This window comes from Pleurodeles waltl, chromosome 8 (genome assembly GCF_031143425.1).
Source record: "Pleurodeles waltl isolate 20211129_DDA chromosome 8, aPleWal1.hap1.20221129, whole genome shotgun sequence".
Classification (NCBI taxonomy): Eukaryota; Metazoa; Chordata; class Amphibia; order Caudata; family Salamandridae; genus Pleurodeles; species Pleurodeles waltl.
The window spans coordinates 1,505,274,420-1,505,293,662 of NC_090447.1; the positions used below are offsets into that span (position 1 = coordinate 1,505,274,420).

General features: G+C 45.6%; 1 protein-coding gene across 1 annotated transcript in view; it reads left to right on the top strand.

Moving 5' to 3' along the window:
- The window catches only part of ARHGAP31 (Rho GTPase activating protein 31), a 411,862-nt gene that overhangs the window by 306,838 nt on the left and 85,781 nt on the right, over positions 1-19,243 (top strand). The gene's annotated exons all lie outside the window — the stretch shown is intronic.

Sequence of the window (19,243 nt, forward strand, 5' to 3'; positions counted from 1 at the left end):
CTGCCAGGAACAAATTTGCATTTCTTGGGTGGAAAACTACTTGCAAATTGTTGTAGTACCCCCGCACATTTGCTAGTTTGCTGATGCTCATCAGTTTTTGGTGGTGATCCTACCTATGGACTTTCACAAACCCGCCTCTTGTTGTAGGTTTGCTCACACTAAAATGCCATCATGCTGCCAGAATTTGTGGGCGAGCGAATGTCATTTGCACAGCTAATATCCACACATTCCTAATTTTGTGAATCAGGAATGGAATTTTGCCCATGAAAGCGAACACTAGCAGGTTGGCTCAGCGTGTCACTGACATCTAGTGTGGTTTATAGGTCGTCATGAGTCTGAATCCTGCAAAGACCTATTCAGCCTTCCATCCTTTAAAGGTTCAGGAGCTCCTCTTATTTTCAGCTCTTAAAGGAACCATCCAGTGTAGAGCAAAAAAAAAAGTTCCCTTTGCCTAGTCCTGCACCAGCAATAGGTGTTCCAGAATGTTTCATGACCTCTGCTTGGGTTTTGAGATGATTGTAACCTCATTCACCATATGGCCCCCTTAAAAATGGCAGAAGTACCATTTGAAGCACTAAAATGAAAATACCTCATATTAATGTTTCACTTCTAAATTACATTTAATCGCAAGTCTGTGATTGTCTTTCAGAGCACTTTCTGCTTGTACACAGTGTTGTAGCCAGTGTGTCATGGGCCCTAGGGGATGGAAGGAACTGGGCCCCGTGGGTGCTGTTTAAATTGTAAATTACAGCAATCATCAGGGCTTAGCAGTCCCTCAGGGCTCTGTGCCCCAGTGCCACTGCACCTGCTGCACGGATGGTGGCCACACCCTGCTTGTACAGCGTGTCCCTGTGCGATGTTTGGAAAGGAAACCTTGTCCGCTCCCCCCCAGTACCACATTTTAGAGAAGGTGATGTATGAGCGAAGGAAAACCAACACTTTTGGTACCCATAAACATACCGTGTAAGGTCGTGTACTGCAAACAAGGGCTTTTCTAGCTCCAGCCTCAGTCATTGTTGGCCTCGGGTGCTGACGCAGAAGGGGGGCCCCCACCACCACCACCACCATCCTCCCCAGTGGAAGCCATGTTCTCCAGATTCTGCAAACAAAGTTTCCGGAGTCTTTTTGCTGTGCTACTCTTCGGTGGGATCTGGGAACAAATATTTCAGAGTATCAGATCAATTGCCACAGGAAGTGTCATTTCGATACTTCTTGTCCTTTCCTCTTCAGACTAAACGTTTGTCATGAAACCGTGGGAGGGGTGGTGTGACCAGGGACGAGGAAAATATGTCAAATTTCCAAAGAACTGCAACAACGTTTTTCATCGGCTAGTTTTCAGCTGCAGATTCGTGGGGCTAACCTATCCCGAGCAGACGACGATTCACCAATATGCCAGGGGTGGAGGAAGTGACATCATGCCCTTTTACCACTGATGACATCACAAGGTGGATTGTTTGTACCCTCAAACACCTCCCACAAAAGTCTTCATTTGCTGGTTGGCTACTATAGAAAGGGGCAAAACCTACAGACGCAAGTTTGCCTCTTAATGCCCAGCTAAATGTCACTTCCTGTGGCTGCCTCCCTATCTCCTGAGCTCAGGGGAAGCAAAGGTGTGCCAGGATCACCAAGGAATGGCACCATGTACCACAAAGTTCGGTCCATGGTGCCAACGGTACAAATGGAGAGAGTGGGACACCAGCGACAAATGTTCCTCTTTTTCATCCCTTAAGTTTGATGTTTTAGGCTCTGTCTCAAAACATTATGGCTTTCAGCGGGCAATTTAAATGCAGGTCCCATTTCTTTCAGGTGAATTAAGGATTATTTTATATGTTTTATAGTTAGAAAATACAAGCATGAGCAGGCATGTCCTATGGGTAAACTTGGAAAGCAAAGAAAGGACCTAGGAGTGGAAAACCTACCCGGCTTCATCCAACTCTTCTTTGACAGTAGCGCATTGAATGCTGGGACTTCTCGTTTCCCTTGCATCCCTCATAAGTGCCTCCATTAAGGGTACCAGTACCTCTATTTTGCAGCTTGTTTCTCTCCTCATTGCTGTCGAGCTGGGACACTATGGCAAACCATTGAAGGCCATTGAGACACTTCACATATCCGAGGGCTCAAGGTGAAATCTGATTAAAAAAAACGATGCTTTCTTCGTAGGAGGAAAAAATACTGCATTATTGCCTATATGACTTTGCGTATTCAGTTATACTCAACATAAATGGTTCAGATCAGAATGTTCAATTATATCCACCAAAAGGGGGTCTCAGAGCAAGAGAACATATATTGACTTATTAACCACAGTCCACAATAATTACAATATTAGTTTCCTAAAAATAAGTTCTTATCCACTGGCTGACAGGCAAAATAAGGTAACAACTTTAACACATTTGGGGACTCTTATGCAACAGCACATTGACCATTTTATTTAAGTAGAACATGCAAAATGATGGTGTGCATCCTAAACACCAGATACAGAATATAGTGGGACACTAACATTGAGGCAAATTGTTTAAAACTATTTCTGTACCTACCTCCACATCTGTGTACCCCGACGATATATGTCAATGTGGAGTTAAGAATAGTAAATTTACACTTCCTCTACATGAACTTCTCTTTTGATACTTTGTCCATGACATTGTGTCTACGAAATTACTGCACCAAGAAATTCTTGTATGCGATATTCCAGAGTACAATGCAGAATAATGCATTGTCAACACCTGGGGTGACTGCACTGTAAGCATTTTGTCCTGTTCAGTGCTTAATTTGTAAATAAATAAAAAACGTGCCAGTGCCCAAAGCCCTCCTCTTAAACATGCGGCTGCTGCAATTACATGTGTGAGCACGGAATACTGAGGCAGCGGAATCCTGAAGCCATCTCGGGCCTCTTCAATCCATTTACAGCCATTCCCTGCCCCTTCAGCTCACTCTTGCAGCTTTCTGCTTTGTCCCTTTGTGATGCTTTAACGTTTTTCTCTTCCTCCGTCTTTCCATATTCCGTTTTGCTCTCAGTAAATGTTTGAGGCAGAAAAATAAATACCGGCCCTCAAAAATAAGTTGGTGTCCCTCACCGGAAACCTCCGGCTCAAATTAAGCACTGGTCCTGTTGCTTATACATTGTGTCTGGTATGAGCTGATGCTGCTACAGCGCCTTGTATTGACACCCTATGTGACCCATGGAAATTAATCACATCTCTGCGGCCTAATAAATGCCCTATGTGGTTGTCCGTGGTCACAAAAATAGCTCCTGCCAAGAGGCATTGATTACCCATAGAATTACACCGATTTAAATTTGCTCAATGCAGGTTTAATTAGATTGTATAGATGTTTGCTTTGCTCTCTGCATTTTAGGCAGTTTTAGACACCCGTGCAGCAAGACATTTTGCTGTACGGCACTTCCTCTCCCCTAGCTGCAGTGCCATTTGAGGGCCTTTTGTTGCAGGTTGGCGCCCCCTGCGGACACAGGTGATATTGACGAAAGACAACTACCAGGAGTTGCCTCAATGAACCACAGGGTCCTCTGTTCAGAAATTGTAGTTTTCCAAATACGTACGTTTAAATGCAACAAAATTAAAACAAAGTAACAAACTGGATGCGTTGGTGACGCAAAATGTGAGATTTTCTGGAAACAGGCTGATAATTAGGAATGACACAATTTATAAGAATAGACTTTTCAATTAAATGATGTTTTACGATTATCTCAGTGCATGTGCAGCCCTTTGTGGGGGTGCTTTGGGCGGGCACAGGTGGTCCCAGAGGCTGGGAATGTCTGCTGTCAGCTCCTTGCTGCACGCCTGGCTCTTATCTGCTCAGTCAGGACACTGATGGGGTCCTGGCTCGCCTCACAAACATGCCAGGCTGCCTGACAGATCTTTAACAGCAATCTCGCTGCTGTAATTACTTAGCAAGCAGCCCCCACGACTATCAGCCAAACAGTGAAGCACAAAGCAAAAATGTGACCTTCTGAGTTGGTGGTTAGAGTTTCTTTGAGTGCTTGCTGTCAGCGGCGGGCCCTGTCCCATTCCTCCTCTGTGATCAAAGCTCAGAGGCCAGTAATCACATGTCTGAAATGGTTACTTCACAGCTGAGGTCACTGCTTCCGGTTTGAGTGCTGTGGCGGTACCGTATTCCCTAGAGCTTAAGCGCACGCCCTGACTGTCAGGGTTTCTTACACAATGGGGTTCTGGCGCATCATGGACTGGCTCTAGGCCGGCTGCCCGGGACTTATTTTAAATAATAACTTGCTTTATTCTGTTCTGTGCCACCATTGTGTCTTTATAATAGTGCAACTAAACATTCTAAACATTACCAAATATAATGGTAAAGGTCTTATCTACTTAGGTAGACTAAAGGATATTTGAAGGGGTGGGGTAAAATAGTGGTGAAGGTAGGCACAGCCAGGCAATACTGGCCAGAGAGCTAAAACATCTCCAAACGTGTTACTTCCAGGCCCATTTAGCTTTGAGCAGGATTGCGGCCGGGGTCCTAATGGGGAGGGCTAGAGCACTGTGTTAAATGGCAGAGGTGCCACGGCTCTTTGTGGCGTGGTGTTAGCAGCGGCACACGCCGCAAATGTCAAGAGAGGAGGGACGACGGGGATGGGGGAATCAAGTTTTTTAAAAAGTACCTTTCTCGTCGCTGCAGGTCGCGGCCTCCCGCGGCCTCCTGTCACCTTGCGCTCTTCTTTGGTGTCCCAGCATTCACTTGTGACACCAGCACAGGCTCCCCAGCAATCCTGGTGCTGATTTCATGCTAAAGCTAACATGACAGCAGCGTCAGGATTGGTTTGAGCAGCTTGGACTGCCGATCAGACAAAACCATAGGGTCTGTGCAGTTTCTCTAGCCCGGCTGTGTACACAGCCGGCCTGGAGAAACCTAAGTGCGCATGTGTGTTTGGGCGACCAAACACACATGCGCACTTAGGTGCACTTGCCCCTCCTCCCCCTCCCACCTTCCATGACCCAGTCCGCCCCTCCCTGCACTGCTGAGTGTGCCAGCAGATGAAAAGTGAAACGATAGAGAACTATTGTTTTATTTTTCATCTGCTGGCTCTTGGCTAGGGGGGCGAAACTACACCGCCATTGCGGAGGAGCCGCCCCTGAGTGTTAGCTTGCCACTGATTGGCTTTTCCAGTAGAAAGAAGCATCAGCAAAGCCAATAGATCTGGCTTATTTTCTTTGATTACGCCTAACTCTCAGCATTTCTTTACTATGTGAGAAAAAATAGCTGTAAATGCAACAACAATTGTTATGACAGAAAAGTAAAACAAATTAACATGTAAGGGTAATTAGTGAATAGCACTATCTCTTCATAGCAGAGTAAGGACCACATGTACTAATGATTTTGCACGTCGCAAACAGCGAATCTGGCTGTTTGCGACGTGCGAAATGCACTTCCCGATGCACAAACCTAGTTTTGCGATTCGGTAAACGGTTACCAAATCGCAAAACGTGATTGCGACTCGCAATTAGGAAGGGGTGTTCCCTTCCTAATTGTGACTCGCAGTCCCATGTTTGATTGTTTTGTGACCGCGAATGTGGTTGCAAAACAATCGCAGTTAGCACCAGTGTCACACTGGTGCTAAGACATTCGCAAACGGGAAGGGGTCCCCAGGGGACCCCTTCCCCTTTGTGAATGTCACTCTGAAGAAATGAAACAAAAACGTTTCGTTTTTTGTTTTTGTTCTGCATCTCGTTTTCCTTTAAGGAAAACGGGCTGCATTACAAAAATAAAACTGCTTCATTTAAAAGCAGTCACAGACATGGTGGTCTGCTGTCTCCAGCAGGCCACCATCCCTGTGAGGGCCGCCATACCCAAGGGGTTCGCAAATTGCGACCTACCTCATGAATAATCATGAGGTGGGCATTTGCGACCCCCTTGCGAGTCACAAATAGTGTCAATGACACTATACTACATACGGTTTTGCGACTTGCAATTTGTGAGTCGCAAGTAAAAAAACTTTGATACATGTAGCCCTAAATCACCCAAACAGCAGACACTTACTAAAACAACTACCATAAATCAACAATAATTTGCAATTGTGTCAGAAAAGTAAATACATCACAGAACACACTGGTTAGCAATCACAGGGTACACTCCATGTCACATCTGCAATTTAACAAAATTACTGCGTGATGCTTCTGCAGCAAAATCTAATGGGAACATAGATGGTATAATGTAGCCAACCAAGAAATGGCATTAGCTTGCTGGACAGCTCATCCAAGCAATGTCAAACTATGATAAACACAAAAGGATTCAAGGCTAGTGGCTAAGGCAGGCTGGCCCAAAGCCCAAATCTGTCTTTGCTTAGTAAGATAACTTTGGAGAATTGATAACATGAGGCATGATGTAAGCTAAAGATGTCTATAACCAGACCTAAAAAGATTCCTTTATTGTCCAGGCAAAGCAAAAATCATAAAAATCTCATTCTTAGCCCATCACCTTAGCACACCTTCCAGCTTACACTCTGCCACTGTGTGTCACACAATATCAGCTCCCTGCACATGGTCTTTCGGTGAGGAATGGGAATCACACAGTGGCTGGAAGCCACTGCAAAGAGTGTGTTTTGAGCTCGTCTTTTGCCATTTTTGAACAGCTGATGTCTATTAATGGTTGTGAAAATACCGGAGAACATTGGCACCAGCCTCTCCAAGCAGTTTTTCTGAAGGGTGGTTTAGTGCCGAGCAAAAGCAGCTCTTAAGTACTTCTTGGTCCGAGGCCCCACCCATCAAAGGCCCGCTCCCTCCTCACTCTGCGATGTTTTTTTTAATTGCTGGTCTGCCTTAGTTTTAATCTAAATGCCAACATCTCTGGCCACTGGGCCTTTTTCTCATTCTCAGGCTCTGCTGGGCTCCTGCCAGGTCTATCCACCTCTGTATGTTATACAGGCCTACCACTCTTTTCCACTTCCGGACCTCCCACAAAGTGGTTTGACTTTTAGTAATTAACTAGCTGGCATTCTGCTGCTTTAATTTTTCTGGCTAGCTTCCCCTTTTGGAATTTCACACTTGCTATTGCCTGGTAGCAACCCTTTAGAGAAGAAGTTGCATTGCACATTCGGGGCTGGCTTAACCTATTTTGGCAGAGCACCACTACACCCCATCGAGATCCATGTCACTTCCTTACTGGCGCCCCCTACTGACACTTACAGTATTACACTTCCACTGCCAGGGAGGGTACGGGGGGTTCGGAGGCTGTGTCGTGAGGGAAGAATGGCAGATGGTGGAGGGCATCAACGTGCCACAGCAAGTACTGACTTTTGATGGCCCTCTCCCAGCTGGGGGTCCTGCAAGGCCTTCCGGTAGAAATAAATGCTGCAAAGCACGCTTGGGCCTTCGGAGCTTAGGAGAATTCCCCATGGCCTGGGCACTACATTTATTTTAAGATTACCACGGTCACCCAGGGTGTGGGGGCGCTGGAAGCTGTCCACCCATACCCAGGGACCATAAATTCCCAGGTATTCTCCTGGCCTTTCAAGCTTTTGCAGCAGTCCAAGGGTAACCCTTTCTGCGTTCCTTATCCGTAAGGTGGGGTAGGCGGGAAGTCTGTGGGCTCCTTCACTTTTCTTCCTCCTAGCCATGCTGTCAGAATCAGGCGGTGTATGCCAAATCACTTCTAATATGGGGGGGTGGGAGGGCCGCTGGTGGGGAAGAGATAAGGATTCACCCACCCAGCTGGGGGTATACTGCCAAAACCTTGAAGCTGACAACCAGGAGACAGTGACATAACAAGGGTGCCATGAGCCCTAACACAAACAAAGAATTGATTGGTGCGCCCAGGGCCCCCTCTCACCCTTGAACCACTGTGCCACTGCACCTGCTGAACTATAAATTGCCATGCCGCCGCCAGGAGACTGATGGCAGACCTTGGCAGAGGGAAGCTGTTCCCCCCCACCCTCTGGTTAAAATCGAGACTAATTGCATTTGTTATTTGCATTCCTGGTCTGTAGCAAATTAATGTTGTAGGAAAGTGGAGTATTATGTGGGATGGGGGTTAGTCCTCACCTTGTAATATTCTCACAATATCCCAGAGATGGTCCTTGGATTCACACTAATAAATCCTTACCTCACTACTTGTATGGAAAAGAACTGTCAGGCTTTACTAGAGAGACATGTGTTAAGCATTTCAGAGTACCAGCATGGACGATAAGTAATTGACCCGACTCGAAAGAAATCTGACACCAATTTTTTAAAATAGAGCTTATTTTTATTTATTTTAGACACCAAAATCAATGGAATATGATAGGTATAGCTGGAGTTATAGATCTTAGAAGCAATAGTAAATTAGTGCAAAATCATACCTGAAAAACATAACATTGCGGTCAATGAGAAAAACCACTATTGGCAATCACCCACTTCGAGGCTGAGTTACGTGGAATCCTTAAAGGGGTAAGGTGGTGCGGGCCCTAGGACCAGGCCATGACAGTCAGTTTAATTTTACCTAGTCCATGGAGTCCAGGTGCAGAGTTCTCCTGGCTGTCCATAGTACTGAACGGGAGCCACGCTGGTGCTCGTTTTACTAATATTATAATGCTGCAAGAAACAAGATGCAAAAACACAAAAGCGGGGTTGTTGATGAGACTAGTCGCAGGTATTGTTAAGTGCCCTCTTGATGCAGCGTCTAGTTAAGGGGTCAGTTAACAGACTAGTGACCAACAAGCCTTGGTAGCGGTAAGCACAGGTAAAAGATGTGGTGATGTCTGGCAGTCTAGGGTAGTGGCCTACACTTTCTACAATGCACTACACTAACTGACTTTAGGCGATCCCTCGATGGGTCCGATGGCCGGCTATTCTTTGGTTCCTGAGCATTGTTTTACCTGCAGTTTGCAGGGGACTAGTCCCACTAGTGCAATGAAGTCTGAGGGTGTTTTTGGCTTCCACAGGGGTCCCTCTCATCATAAGTGCCAATTTTTAGCCAAGGACCAGGGTCGTTCACACAGTTCCAAGTCTTGCTACAGGGACACAGTATCCCTCTTTTGCTTTGTTGCGGCGGGCAAAGTCTTGTTGTCGGTGGCACAGGTCTTCTCTGGTGTTTTTTTTTTTGATGCAGGTGGTTCAGATCTGAGGTTCTGCTGTCAGGAGGGGTCCCTTAAATCCTAGATTTAGGGGTGTGGCGGCTAGTAGTTAATGCCAATAGACAGCTAGCTCCTGTACCTAATCTGCCTCTGAGATGACCACATCCAGTGGACCCAGAACCCTGTATTCTGCCCCTCCTAACATTGCAGAAAACTAAATGTAGTGTACAGAACGGGCTGCTCACCCTGGAGGTGTGGTCAGCCTTCTGGGGGTGTGCACTACAGTGCATATCTAATTTCCTGCCTGTCCACGAGCAGATGTGCCAGGGGCAGGGGGAAGGCTGCTTCCTCCTCTGGGGGACAGCTCTGAGGCATATCAGTGGCGGTGCAGCCTTTGAAGTTCACCGCCCTGGTGTGCTAATTCACTAGCCTGCTTGGAAGGAGGGAGGGGTGCCTCCTTCCTGTCTAAGCCTTTGGTCTTGACTTCTGGGAGTGCTCAAACTGCCTGGCAGGAGGTCAGAACCCTGTCTTGGCTGCAGCAGGTGCGGGAAAGCGCAGGCTGACCGCCAGAGCACAAAGAGCTGGGAAAACCAGGTGGGTACCCTCTAGGGTGCCACATGGGTACATGACAGCCGTCCTTCAACGCCAGAATCATGTCAGGGGAGTGAAGGCACGTTGTTTGACACCAAGCTCGAAATTGGTACCATAATGGAGCTAGAGACCCGAGTCCACCCCGGTGTAAGTCCCATGTTATCCTATGGACCGCCTATGGCAGTGTACTTTAATGGTAAATTCACTATAGAGACATATAGGCTTGCACCTACATGTCTGCACTCCTAATATATTGTACCCTGCCTCCTAGGCACAGGAGGCCTTCTCTAGTGGTGAGTGACACGTATTGAAAGTAGAGTATGTGACTGTGCCACACATGGTGAGGGCACAGTCGAGATCGAGCAGTTTGCCCTGCTTCTGCAGTGGCAGGCATGCTGTCAGTGGTTTGCTTGGGGCACTCAGGGTGGCACAACCAGTGCTTCTGGCCCTGGTGACTCCTTTACTCCTTGCCCTGGGCACCCCTGGTACCATATACCAGGGACTTATAAGGGAGCTAAAGTACTTGTCCTTTGGGGATACCAGTTTAGGGGGAGACCACGGGCATTGGGACCCGGTTAGCAGGGTCCAGGGCACTGTCAGAGTCAAACACCAGCCGCCAGTAGTCCAAATGGAGGCAAAACGTTGGGGACATCTGCAAACAGCCCTGTTTTGTCTCAGTTGTAAAATTACAGATTTCTTGTCTGGTAACTCGTGAATACTCCTTGTGTTCATGTCTATGTGTTGGTCCCTTTTGTCCTTCGTGGCGCTACAGTTGTGCACATTTCACATAGTACTAGGTGACACCCGGGAAGTTTCTGTTAATGATTTCTTACATTGAAAGTTTATCCACAGCGACAAAACGTTTCACCTCAATTGTTATTTGTAGCTTATAATTTCTCTAAAAGTGGAGTACAAATTATACGTGTGATGCTAACATCAAGCAGCGAACAATTTGCCGCCGACTCATTCAAATACTGCGAACAAACCCAAAGAAATTGTGTGATTTGCTGCTTGGTCATGTCTCCGAGAGGAGTTGTTTTATCTGCAATTTAAATCCTGTCAGCGATCTTGTTCTCTGCACTCTCTCGTGTGCCAGGTAACTGTTCAAGATGAAAGTTTTACCACTATTCCCAAGCGCATCCGCGTCAGTGTGCACCATGGCTGGCATAGGACAAATATTCATCGATAAGTGGTATGTGTGCATCGAGTGCCCTCTACTGGAAATTAAGATAATAATACTGAAATGCCTTTTTTTGGCAAAAAAAAAACTGCATTATAAAAACAAGACATGCAAAACATACATGCAGTTAACACATTACCCCACCCATTCCTTTAGCACAGCGTGGTTTTGGTTAAGCACGTTTCTATGTGGTAGTTTGCAGTCAAAATACAGTTAGTAGCTTCGTCACTCGTCATCCTATTCAAATTCAACTAACACTGTCAAACACGATGGTATCCAGGCATAACGCATAGTCCATGTGTAGATAGATATGGTTCACCTCTGCCTTCATGGGGGATTTTTTTATCATCTAATCGATGTTCCAATGCATCTGCGGCCTCATCCTAAATAGACATGGGAGACATTTTACCTACAGTGCGAAATTCAGTTCAGTTTACTCGGTTTTTCCGAAATAAATTGAAATTTCCCGTTACGCAGTTGTGCGTAGTTTTTGCATGCAACAGACTTGTTTCTGTAGGAAATATCTCGCAAAGAGACTTTTTTTGCTCGAACCAGTCTCCTGATAGAATCTGATGAGGCCTTTTTTTACCTGAAGTGTGTACTTGCGTGAAAAAGTGACACGAGATAACAGCAAATCACATTTCACTTAAAAAGCTTAATTTCCCTAATTTGTTATGGAATTTTGTGAAATTCCGGCTGCCGAGTTCTTCCAGTTCATGGCTAATTTACCTTATTGCAAGCTTCAAGCCCAACGCTATCAACTTAACAATATGTTTCATTTTCTTTTTGCTACGTATAAGCCCAAGTCGTGAACCCTGGAAGTCTGAGACTCTCGCCATCCCATCAATTCTGAACCTTCTCTCACTTTATGCAGATATCTCTGAATCCATTCACACTCCCACCACATGTGTTTATTGGGACCCCTTCGTATTCTACACCTGGAACATCTGTTATGATATCCCTGATTCCTTTTAGGTGTACCCTCTGAGGTCATAAACAACGACCTGCACATAAGATTGCTGCTGTCTTTGCCTACGATATATAGAATTATAGATGGGTAACAGTGAATTACAGGGATCTTGTTCACAGAGGGGCTCATACAATTGCTCCTTTTTTAACTACAACATATGGAATTGTAGATGGGTAACAGTGAATTATGGGGTTAGTGTTCACAGAGGGGATCCGAGTGACATCAAATAGACAACAAGAGTGAAGCTTGAGTTGTCTATGATGTCACTCAGAACCCTGAGATGAAAAATCTCCCCATAATTTACTTTTCACCCACCTATATTTTTATCTTATGTATGGTTCCCCAAAACCATCTGATCCCACTTTCACCTTCTATGCTGAGGCAGCGGCGTAATGTGGAGCCATACATAACATGGCCTCTCCTTGCTGTCCCACATGTAAAATACCGATTTCTGACTTGCCACCTTTCACCAACAACACCACCTTCCCTGCAATCCTTCCCCCACCTGTAAATGTGCTTCCTGCTTCCAATCAAAGCAGACAAGGAGCCCTGCGATGAAAGGCTCCCAGAGAGCCCACCAGTCTGGCCTGGAGGCCTTTATGACATCACAACAGTGGCAGTGCTTAATTTGTAAATAAAAACGTGCCGGTGCCCAAAGCCCTCCTCTTGAACACGCAGCTGCTGCATTTAAATGTGCAAACACGAAATACCGGGGCAGTGTAATTCTGAAGCCATCTCGGGCCTCTTCAAACCATTTAAAGCCACTCTATGCCCCTTCAGCTGACTCTGGCAGCTTTCTGCTTTCTACCTTAGTGACGCTTTTTCCATTTTCTCTTCCTCCGTTTTTCCCAAATGTGTCTTTTGCTCGCAGCAAATGCTTGAAGCAGAAGAATAAGCCCCGGCCCTCAAAAATAAGTGCCTGTGCTCAGCACCAGAAACAAGCACAAATTAAGCACTGAACAGCGGGTAACTGGTTTTATTATCAACGGTGCTATGCCATAGCAGTGAGTTATCAGTTTCAAAAATGGATATAAATGAAAGTGGTGTAGTGTATGTAAATGTAACGGTAAAGTTCTTATTCCACATTTGTCTTCTTTCATGTGGTTATGCCTTTTTGGTACCATGTTTACTTTTGCTTTGAGTTCCAGGTCTGGAATGGATTGGTGGCTGAGGACTCAACAGTGGCCTTGGCCAGTTGCTGTGGGGATACTGAGTTGACCATTCAGTCTGGGTTGTGGGCAACATTATTGAGAAAATAAACCAAACCGTTTATGAGACAACTTTGTTGGACTGGTTTCTCACCTCTACAAGTGGCTCTCTTCCAGAGCCATGCATGAAAAAACGTTAACTTCCCTTAAATCCCAACTTTTGCAAACATCTGCAAAGGCCAGCAATCTGTCCTCCTTACTTTTTTTTTTATGTGTTATTAAGCATAGCCCAAGTATGGCAACAACACAAAGGGTTTAGGTGCAGTGCTGGGCATGGCCACTGGTCAGAGTTCTTCTGTACACAGGAGTGTGTGTGTGGCAGAAGGGATGCACTGTGCACTTCAGGAGACTTCTCAAGACCTGGCCTTTCGAGCAGTAGCAGCCCCTATCCCCTCTCACCACCGTAGCGCCTTGAGACCCTCACGGGTGAGTAGTGTGCTTTACAAATTCCTGATTGATTGATTGATTGACTGTGTGGTTAGGCTTTAATGCACAAAACACAATTTCTACTACATTTTTTAATTCAAATATGATTCTTCACTTAACAATATTTGGGAAAGTGGTGACAGGTGATGTTATTTAAGGCACTTGGTTCAAATGTTTACTGTAATGTAAAGACACGTTTTATGTGGGTGGGGTGTGAGTATCTTGAGGCTTCTCAGAATCAAAACGTGTGATTCTGAAAGAGTCACTTTCTCCCCGTCACTTAAATTATAGATGCCTGTAATTGGGCAATTCAGAAATGTGAATACAACACAAAGCTCTGTCGTAATTACAGTATCTCTTTTCTCTCTGAATTCCAAAATCCAAGCTTCTGTGAACCTGCCCTTACCCACAGTGCTGTCCTAGTACAGCATCTCATGCTAGAGGTATTCTTGGAACAATCAAAAACTTCTTCCTAAAGCTGTCTGCTCCTTAGAGCTGTGTCTCTGCTACTTCTAAATCAGATACCTAATATGAATATTGTTGTACTATCTTCCTATTAAAATATCACTCCGAAACACTTTATTCTCTCACTTTCTAATTCGAAATCTTGCTAAAATGTTGACATATAAGTGAACTACTAAATATTTTGTCAGTGATAAGTCTACACACTCTGTGGTTTTCCTGCAAAGAGGTGGCAGATTGATCAGTCCTGAGTAGTAAATATATTAATGTGGCCCCACTTTCCTTGGATTGAGGGACCTGTTGATCCCTTTGGTCAGTGGTTCCCAACCTGTGGTCCGGGGACCCCTGGGGGTCCACAAAGCCTTCTCAGGGGGTCCGCGAGAACCTAGAAAATTAAAAAATATTAACAAATATTGACAAATTAGGTCCCCAGCTTTCAGTAATGACACAGGCGGGGTCCCCGGATTCCAATGATGAATCAGTGGGGGTCCCTGGGTTCCATTAATGTTAAAGTGGGGGTCCACAGAAATCAAAAGGTTGGGAACCACTGCCTTAGGTTACTCTTCTGACACACTTGAGTGCGCTCCACAGAGTATCTATTTCGTTTGGTTCTATAATGCGCATTGCTATTAATTACTCCTTTTCTATCCATGGCTGACTTCACTGACCATATAGTGTGGCTAGTTTCTATACTGCCCAGTCTCATGATTTGCTCTGATGCCACGCCTGGGTGGTCTTCTCACCGAGCATGCCAAGGTTGGTGGAGTAGTAGCCATTGTGTGGGGTCTGTTCTGCCACCCCGCGTGGGCTCCCAAGGCCATGTGGCATGTCTGTGGGTTGCCCCATAACTCACCTAGCCTCATAACATCGCTGGTTACATCATTTTCTCTTCCCACTGGTTTCTCCCTGCAGCTCCTTGGTGGTCTCCACAGAGCGCGTACCATGACTGGCTGTATAATGCCCAGTCCTATATTTTGCTCCATGCCATACCCGACTGGTCAAATAATATTTGTTCCATTGTCACTCTGTGGACCCACCAGAAGCAAATACTATTGCTGGTGACGGAACGTCCTTTCTTATGTGTTGCTCCCTGTCACTCTTTGTAGCCACCTTGGAGAGTGTATCGTGGCTCATTGTATAATTTCCCATTCTTGTGGTTGCCTCCTCCCATTCCTAGGTGGACTCCTGAGTGTAATTTCCTGTACTTGCTCTTAGGCTGCAACACTATTAGAAGCTTCCTGTTAAACCTCCAACATATAGCATGGCTGGTCCCATCAACAATGATCCTCAACCACAACAGCGTGTACCATGACTGAGTGGATAATGTTCACTCCCTTGGGTTGCTCCCAGCAATTTCTGGGTGGACTCCTCAGGCATATTCTATTGCAAGCTATATAAAAGCTGCTCTACTATCCCTTCCTGTGGACCCATCAGAACATACTGTCTTTGTGTATGACTTGTTGCGTGCAACGCTCCATTCCTGATCCCTTCTAAGAAGAAGAACACCAGCTGAGTTGGTATAATGTAGAAACAGTCAAGAATACCACTGAGAGAGTAGAGGTTTAACCAACTTCTAGGATAAGAATAAGGTTAGCAAACATCAAGCGTTTATTGTTGGGAATGGCAAACATCTGTGTGCCTTCTTTGATTCTATATCAAAACTCACATTTCTGCTTCAACAGCTATCGGTAAACAGACTACACAGGCTTGGCACAAGGTTGTGGCTGAATTTTGAATTGCCGATCAACGTGGGTCAACCGCATGGACATAGGAAGGTCAAGAAAAGTGCCTTGAAGGAAATTCTACTTTTGACTGGGAGCCCATGTAATATCATCCTGTAGAAATGGCATGGACTCTTCTTTTTAGTTTACAGACTATTTGGTACAAATTTAGATTGAATAAAGGACGATCATATGGAATAAGTGGCAAGTTATGAATCAATTTGCAGAATCTGAAAAATTAACTCTGAAACACCCAGGGTGATCTGAGATTTCAGGGACAGGTCAATCTCCTAAAGGAGGAAGCCAGTACTTTTGAAGGTGATTGGTCCCCTGAGCAGCAGGGCTTGTCCAGGAGCATACCTTCAGGTGGGTGTTCCGCTTGAGGCTGCTGTCCTCCGTTTAGCTCCCTACCAAAGACAAGGCATGCATGGTGATGCTGTGGCTGAGCTCTTCTGTTAATTAAAGATGGTGTGAAATAGAAAAACAAGGATCTCTTCTTCTGTTCCTTCATCTGGAGTCTTACTGCCTGCATGCCATGCAACAGATATCCAAAGCTGCACTTTGGCACCATTTCCTCTTTGCACCCATATGGGTGAGGCAACGTGTTCACAACTTGTCCATCTGTGAGTCAAGGCCAAACCCTAAACCTATAGTGAATATATCCGCCCATACCTGCAGTCATAGCTCTGATTTCATTTTCAAGATAGGAAGGTTATAACTGACAGAACCCTAGCGGCATGAGTTTCAGGACCTAGAATGGGTCAGTTGAAAACTCCAGTCACTAAGGACCTCATTTTGGGTTTGGCAGGTGGCAAACTCTTTCGGACGGAAAACCACCTCTCCGGTTTTCCGCCCCCAGCCCAATTATGAGTTTTCCGCTGGCCCAATGGAATACTCACCACAACATTGATGCCGGCTCGTAATCGAGTCGACGGCAATGTTGTGGTGGGACTGCCATGCAAAAGCCAGCGGAGAGGGGACTCGTATCCCCAGGGCAGCGCTGCTTGCAGTGCTGCCCTGGCGGACTAAGATCGCTGGCACCGCCAGGCTGTCGACTGACGGCAACCTGGCGGTGCCGGTAGACCATGGTGGCTCTGCCATGGTCGTAATGTGGAGGCAGGACCGCTGCTTTGGCGGCGGTCTGACCTCCACTGCGAGTCTGGCGATCCAAGGACCACCAGACTCATAATGAGGGCCTTAATCTCTAGACTAAGATGAGGGCCGGACTGGCTGTTTACTGCAGTGGGCAAAAGCCCTGGTGGAACGGGGCCATGGAGGCCATGTTTGAAAGGACATGTACTGCCACTATATCTGGCAAGCTGGTCCTCAGCAGGAGATGCTGCATAGGAGCAGTGCACATCAGGTCCTTTACCCCTCTGGGTGGGCAGACAGTTCTGCAGAAGTGAGGACCAGCGTCTGGTGTTCTTTAAATTGCAGCTGGTGGTGTGTGGGAGCTGCTGACACACTGTGCATTGTCTTTAAAGCACTTGTGCTTTGTTTGTACAGCACTTTAAAACTAAACATGAACGCCTCATTTTAAACATATTTGGTGTGGGTTGGTGCCACTTGTCAACTGGCACCACTTCCACTGAGCAATGGAGAGTCAGCCACTGAGCATGTGTGTCGCACATGGGCGTGCAAACCCCACCAACATAAGCCACACTCATGAGGTCCCCAACCTTGAGCTGATGGCTTGGGCTCACTTCCGGTTCCTTAGTTCAACCGTAAGCAGAGCATCTCCAGACACACTCAGTCAGACGTGGCAATGGAAGAGGTCCCTGATTCCCCCAGGTCTATATTGATCATCTATAAAAAATACTTAATTGAGTAGTGCATTCTACAGATTGGCCTATAAATGGACACCCCTCACATGCAACTAAACCACTATACGAACCTACCAGTAGTTCCACTAACACCAACATTTCATCTTATTTTGAGTAAATCCTACAACTTTTTCTTAGCTGGGATATTCATTTTCAACACATAAGGAGTGGAACTTAAACACAGCGGGATTAAGGGGAGATTTTGGGCTCTCTGGCCATTAAGTAGTGTGAATATCAAGAGTAACTCTAGGTAGTAAGTTTCTCCAATAAATACTTATTAGCCACCTCTAGACGACTGTTTGTAGGTGATAGTTTCTGTGTTCGGAGAGATTTCTCCCCTACATTCCTTTGAACATGGCGTTAGCTGACTCACAAAATGCATTGTAGATTTCACAATTTTCTCCACTTTGTGGCTAATATTTCTTGGGGGAAAACCTTCAAACCCCACCTTGCAGTGGTGAGGCTCGCGTGCTGTCCAGTATGGGGGTATTTTTGAGAAAATGTGCCTGGACTGCTTTTTGTTCCCACTCCAGCTCTTGCTAGGGTTGTTGCCCAGTTCTGCGGTGTGCATAGGCATCTCCAGGCCTGCAAAACAGGGAAGTCCACACCTTCTGTATACAATGTCTGTACTCTTAAAGAAGCAACAATATTAATACATTATGTTTTTTCAACCCTGTTATCAATGAAGGCCAACATGCATTTACATTTACTATGTTTTTTCTATAAATCTGTGGCATTCTTGAGCAAAAGAAGGTATTTTGTGACCCTAACACATTGCCAATATAGGTTATCTCCCAGGCCACAGATCATTATGCTTCAGGGTCTTACTGGGCTATTTCACCTTAATAAATTATCCATTAGCCAGGCAGATGCGCTAAATTATAATGCAAACACTTAGGTTTGGATTACATGCATGCATTAGTATTTCTTTCTTTATTTCATGCCAAACTATGTGTGGCTTGTTCCCCAAATTGTTTATCTGTTTAACATTAGAACATTGGAATGTTGGGAGCTCCAATGAAAACAATGGATTGCTCCGGGCTTCTAATGGCTGGTAGAAGCCCCAAGCTCCAAAGTTCCAATGTTGTCATTCACAGCTGCTGTTGTGAACAAAGGCCTCACTGAGCCCGAGGGGATTTCAATTCCCTCGGGCTCCGTGAGGCGTTTGTTTTTATTTATTAGAACATTCTTTCTGTCCTCTAGTGGCGGGGCGTTCTAATAGCCTTATAGCCCTCCATAGCTGGTATATATCGGCTTTAAAGTCCCGCTCCCTTGTTAAAGGCTGCTGAAGTGGACCTTTGATGGCCCGTATAGACCGCTACATCAGGCTATAAGGCTATAAAATAACATTTCGCAGGAGCACCATATCAATGCTAAATGCATGCTGCATAGCTCCTGATTTAAAAAAAACAATTTTATAGCATTGAAAACAAGATGCATTCCAATCGCAAGACTTCTCAGGGGCATGACCTTCTATATAAGGTCCGTGATGATCGGCTAAGTGCTTAGTCGAGCTTATACCAAGGAACTGACAGTCAACTCCGAACACAACTGAAATCACATTGAGAAAACTCACCAGAAAGCATCAACCAAACTGGCTGCATTATACCCGCTTCCGAAGACCAAGTCAGTGCCTAAGCAGTGCAAGGTGTGCACAGTCAACTCAAATTATTTGTCCCGCAGTGACATATGCTTCACCCATTTGGAGCAGATGCCCAGAGAAATATTGGCTGTCTCTGCAAAAGTGACAGAACAGGCCCTATGGATAGCAGCAGGTGCTCTTTGCTTCACAGGAAGAGCAAACCTTGACAGAGATTTAGGCATTAAGATGGTGTACGAATATTTCAAC